Source organism: Sinocyclocheilus grahami, unplaced genomic scaffold, assembly GCF_001515645.1.
Source record: "Sinocyclocheilus grahami isolate Dianchi unplaced genomic scaffold, SAMN03320097.WGS_v1.1 scaffold798.1, whole genome shotgun sequence".
Classification (NCBI taxonomy): Eukaryota; Metazoa; Chordata; class Actinopteri; order Cypriniformes; family Cyprinidae; genus Sinocyclocheilus; species Sinocyclocheilus grahami.
The window spans coordinates 396,892-402,741 of NW_015505977.1; the positions used below are offsets into that span (position 1 = coordinate 396,892).

General features: G+C 39.1%; 1 protein-coding gene across 1 annotated transcript in view; it reads left to right on the forward strand.

Annotated features, from left to right (window-relative positions):
• Positions 1-5,850, forward strand: part of LOC107561915 (beta-1,3-N-acetylglucosaminyltransferase manic fringe) — a 22,967-nt gene that overhangs the window by 1,548 nt on the left and 15,569 nt on the right. The window lies entirely within an intron of this gene.

Genomic DNA, 5,850 nt, shown 5'->3' on the forward strand with positions numbered 1-5,850 from the left:
CCGATTTAGTTGTTTTTTAAAGGTTATTACTATTATTATTATTATTATTATTATTATGTGATTAATAATTAACAACACGAAAAATCTTAATGGTCATAAAAATGTCTTCAAATAATTGATGTAAAATAAAATTGCAATATAACATTTGTGTATCTATTTTCTGAAATATGGCCCAAATATATTTTTGACAGGTTTTGTGAGATTTCCCCACTATTTGTCAACAACCTCATTATATATATTTTTTATTTATGCCATTGAATTCATGCTCATATTTATTTATGCCTTGGGATTTAGTGGTTTGTCAGCTGGTATGTAATATGATTTCCTTCCCACTTCTGGTGTTACTTGGACCTGGTTGTTGCTTAAATCTGTGTTGCATGAGACAAAATGTTTATGAGTGAAGCCCTGGCCCCTGGCATTCATTCAGAGAATGTAAGACATAATTATTGGTTATTATTGATACTTGCCAAAAAGCTAAATTTGACAGAGATTGATTAAAAAAAATCTTGAACGTCCCCCCTTAATGGACCTCCATTTACACTGTAAATGATCAGATTTGACTGTGGCCTGCTGTAACATGACATGAAGAAGCAGAACAAAGCCAGACTGACGTACTAACACATGCTTACACACATTCACACTCACGATTTGGCAGGCGCTAACAACACAAGGAGGACTTTGGGAAGATGTTAGTGATTAGACTTGCTGAGTGTTATCACTGAGTGGCTTGTCAAAATGAATTCCCAATGTGCAACTCAGGATGTAACACTTTCAAAGCAGCAGCCGTCACTCTAAATATAATACAAGTGCGAAATAGTGGTGCTGCTGATCCAAATACTTGTATGATCAAAGAGAATGTGTGTGAAACGCTTGGGGCTAAAATTACTCTTGTATGGCATACTAATATGTTTGTTTTTCTCTGTGTGTGTGTGTGTGGAAGAAATGACTCTCAAACGTTCAGCAGTTTGCCACTCTGAAAGTCTGAAACTGGAAGGGTTTGATGTTGAGGTTTTGCACCAGATTGTGACTCTTAAACATAAGAATAAAAAAAATCCCTGCTTCTGCTTTATTGCTCCTGTTTTGAATATGAGCAAATGCTGAGTGTGAGGAGGAAGTGTGTTCATCTGAAGTTTGAAGATTCAGCCTTTCCTTTTCCTCTATGTGGAGACAATGACTAATTTTATATGATACAGTGGGGCAAAAAAGTATTTAGTCAGCCACCAATTGTGCAAGTTCTCCCACTTAAAAAGATGAGAGAGGCCTGTAATTTTCATCATAGGTATACCTCAACTATGAGAGACAAAATGAGAAAAAAAAATCCAGAAAATCACATTGTAGGATTTTTAAAGAATTAATTGGTAAATTCCTCGGTAAAATAAGTTCAAAATTTAAATGTTCAGATGAGTTGTGCTTGCAAACATCCCTGCCATACAATTGCTAGGCTATTGCCATATGGTTGCTAGGATGTTTTAGGGTATGCGTACACAACAACGATTGTACTAAAAAACATTTTTGAAAAGTTTTGCGATACCCGTTCAAAATGATACACGTTCACATGGATATGCAAAAATGACTAAAAACGCTGTATTATGCATGGCAGGCCAGTAGTTGGCTATGTCATTTCTATAGACTGAACATGTAATACATGTGCGTGTGCCATCACCGTATACACAAATTCACGTTTTCGTAGCTTACACGAAGACGATATTAGTATTGTTTTCAAAAATAGACATTTTGAAACTCGTTTTAAAATCTTTGCATTTTCAGGCCCCTAAAACACAGTTGTTGTATAAATGAATGGCCAAAACGCATAAAACGTTTTCAGATTTTTTATATGGTGTCGGGTAAACACCCCATTAGATTGTTTCTAGGGTATTCTGGCACTGTAATAAATTACCTATTAATTTACAGTAAATTATTGCAGCACAGACAACAGTACTGTCACGGTCTACTACTGTGGAGGAGACGAAGGAGCATGGAGAAGAAGGAAATTCCTTAGGAACAGACTTTAATAAACAAACATAGGGAAACACACACGTAGCATGGGGTTTGACGTATAACATTCGACACTGGACATGGGAAAACACAGGGCTTAATTACTCAGGACTAAATGAGATAACAAGGGGAACACAGGTGAAACCAATGGAACTAAATCGGGAACAGGAACAGGAAAACCAAAAATGGGCACAAACACGGGAGAAATTAGGTCATGGGGCACGTGGGGGAGGAAAATACAAGACACGTTCCGTGGACTGACATTACTCCCCCCTCCCCGAAGATGCGTGCACGCACCACACAACATCTAAAGGGAAGGGGGGGGGTCTCTGGTCAACGGGGCAGTAGTAATTTGCTCCGATCCAGAACAGAGAGTAAAGTGCGGCGTCGTCTAGCACCGTCATCACGGTGAGCCTGCAGAACTCCCAGGCGTACTCGATGAATGGGAGAGCCCGGCGGGTTAGGGCGGAGAATCGTTTGGCAATTTCCATAGCCGCGGGGAGAAACAGGGAAAAAAAAGACTGGAAACCAAACGGGAAGAAGGGGCGCCGCTTACTGTCTTGTTTAGGTCAAATGTTCTGTCACGGTCTGCTACTGTGGAGGAGACGAAGGAGTGCGGAGATGAAGGAAATTCCTCAGGAACAGAGGAACAAACACAGGGAAACACACGTAGCATGGGGTTTGACGTATAACATTCGTCACAGGGCTTAAGTACTCAGGACTAAATGAGATAACAAGGGGAACACAGGTGAAACCAATGGATTTGTTTGTCGGACAAAATGACAGATTCTGCATTGTGATTGGTCAGATCACCTGCCAATCAAGCTCCCTGCGACGGGTCAATTGACAGCAAATTATTGCAAAAACGTGCGTTCAAGAAAAAAGAAAAAGAAAAAAGTCAGAATTGTGAAATATAAACCCCAGAATTCAGCCTTCTGAGTTTACATTTTGCAGTTGTGTTTTTGTGGTTGTTCTTTTTATCTTACAATTCTGACTTTTTTCTCACAGTGACGTGTTTATATCTCACAATTTTAACTTTTTGATTATTTTCAAAATTGCGAGCTATAAACTCAGAATTTCAGAGTTTCTAAACACACATAACTGGAAATTATGATAAAAAAAGTCATATTCAAGTTCATAACTGTATAATTTTTTTACTAGGTGGTTGCTAAGACATCGTTTAGTGGTTGCTAGGGGGTGTCTCTATGATATTCTGGACTGTTGATATGGCTTCAGTCTCTCGTTCGATGTAAGTCTTTGAGATTTTCTTCCATTTCATTTAATCTGCCAGGCAGAAGTCATAAATTAGATTTCTTTGGAAAGTACTACAAACTATGAGAGTTATTTCCCAGTGTTTAATGCTTATGATTAGGGGTTTGTTCAAATTACATTTCAAGCTCCAACAGCGGGTTTTTAAGCACAGGATGTTGTTTGTGCTTGTCAGTTTTGGTGCTTCTGTTTGTGTGCCCTTTGCCTCCGTGCCAATAAGAGGAAGCGACAGCCGCAGACTGCGTTTTGAAACAATGACAAAACGGAAGTCTATCTTAACAGAGGAAGTCTTAAGCTGGGGAAACAGGAACAAAGTGTGAAACAACAAGTCCGGCACTTTTAACAAATGTAAGAAAGAAAGAAAAAAAAAACACCGGACATCTGAGCAAATACTTTTTTTCAATGTGAGTTTTTGTCACTGTTACAGACTAATATTGTTTTGTGTTTGTTTTCGTGATGTATGTCTATATGAGGCTTTGATAGCCTATTATAATCAGAAAATGTTTTGGTTGCATCTGCTTTTATCGTACATCACATTATTAGCCATTTTCCGAGATTTGTGCCTTTTTCTTATCCCATTCATTCCATTTGTGCTTCTTTCCCTCTCAAGTTGAGAAAACAAAACGTAGGTGCCTAGTCTACGAGTTTCACTTCATTATGCCGCTAATGGACGGTTTTGCTGCCGTTTCACTCTTTGTATATCTCCAGACGGTGTTTTATAAGACGCTGTCATCAGCCGCTTCACTTTATCCGAAATAAGCACTAAAGATCCACCCTTATGATTTATGAAGGAGCTCGGGGTTTGAGTGGGCCGTTTCCGCCCGCTCTGGCCCATTGGCTTTGATGGCCACGGCATTGATCTGCGCGCTTCGATTTTTCCGCTTGTGCTCAAGGGCCGCGGCGGGAGCGGCACGTAGACTTATGATATGAGCCGTCTGGAGCACCTAGACGTCGTAATGAAGCTAAACTTTCAGAGTGACATCTCATGCATCATGGGGAACATTAAAGACTCTAGCAGGGGTGAGGTGTGTGTGTGTGTGAGAGAGAGAGAAAACGGATCAGTAGAGGAATATGGTCGCGGCTGACCACAGATAGGATGTGTCGCTGTCTAGCAGGAAGTAGCTCCTAAATCTGCTCCTCTCATTTGGTTGAGGGACCTTTTTTTAAATATAAAATCGATTTTGTGGTTACAAATGACATTGAAAACCTTCATTAATTATATCATATTATATACAGGCTATTCTAGATTCTGACATTGTGTACTTTAATAAGGCGACTCATATGGGGGGATATATATGGCACACAGGTACAGGTCCTCATCTAAACACAAAATCTATTTTTTTAAGTTTTATCCAAATATGTGTTTTTCCCTTTTTCATGGGCTGAATATACTGCCACAGATGGTCTTTGAACCAAACTATGATTCCTCCTGAATCTCTTCCGTTTTTAACATTAGGCTGTTTGATTGAGGGTATACGCAGCTCTCTGTAGTTTGAAGGGGTGTAGGTTTTAGAGTCTAAACGAATCCATGTCTCAAGTAAAATAATTATATCTGAACTATGTAGAGCATTAACAAAATCAGGATTAGTACTTTTGTCTCCAAAAGCTGAAGAGAACATCCCTTGAATATTATAACATGTTATTTTAAACAATGACATTGGGAAGTATTGAATTTACCAGAATAATGTATGAATTCATGACCAAATCATGTTTTAAAATATAAATTCATCAATTAAAAAAAAAAAGAAGTATAGAGGATATACATAAAAATATCATGAGTGAATCAGTTTTACAATTGTCAAATTTGAAAGTAAACAAGTAGATATAAGTCAAATAAAAGTCATTAGGAAATAATTATCGTTTTTAACTACAGACATACTGTAAGTAGTTAAGCTAATAGGTTGTCACATATAATTTTCACATGTGAAAGTATGAATTAGTACTAGTCAGGTAAAATCACTATCATACTAATTAGATTGTAAGAGCAGACTGATTGCTATAAAAGGAGGGAGGAAGTGCTTCCAATCATTGTGTTCTTGTTAGCAATGGCTGCCTCCAAAGAAACACGTGCAGCCATCATCGCTTTGCATCAAAATGGCCTCACATGCAAGGAAATTGCTACAAAGAATATTGCACCTGAAAGAACCATTTACCGGGTCATCAAGAACTTCAAGGAGAGAGGTTTGACTGCAGTGAAGAAGTTTTCAGGACGTCCCAGAGGAGTCAGCTACGGAATCGTGTCACCAGCAGTGCAGAGCTTGCTCAGGAATGGCAGCAGGTTGCTGTGAGAGCATCTGCACGCACAGTGAGGCCAAGACTTTTGGACAACAGCCTGGTGTCAAGAAGGGCAGCAAAGAAGCCACTTCTCTCCAAGAAAAACGTCAAGGACAGACTGAAATTCTGCAGGAAGTACAAGGATTGGACAGCAGAAGACTGGAGCAAAGTTATTTTCTCTGATGACGCTCCCTTCCAACTGTTTGGGACATCTGGAAAATCGATTGTTCAGAGAAGAAAAGGTGAACGCTACAATGAGTCCTGTGTTGTGCCAACAGTGAAGCATCCTGAGACCATCCATGTGTGGGGTTG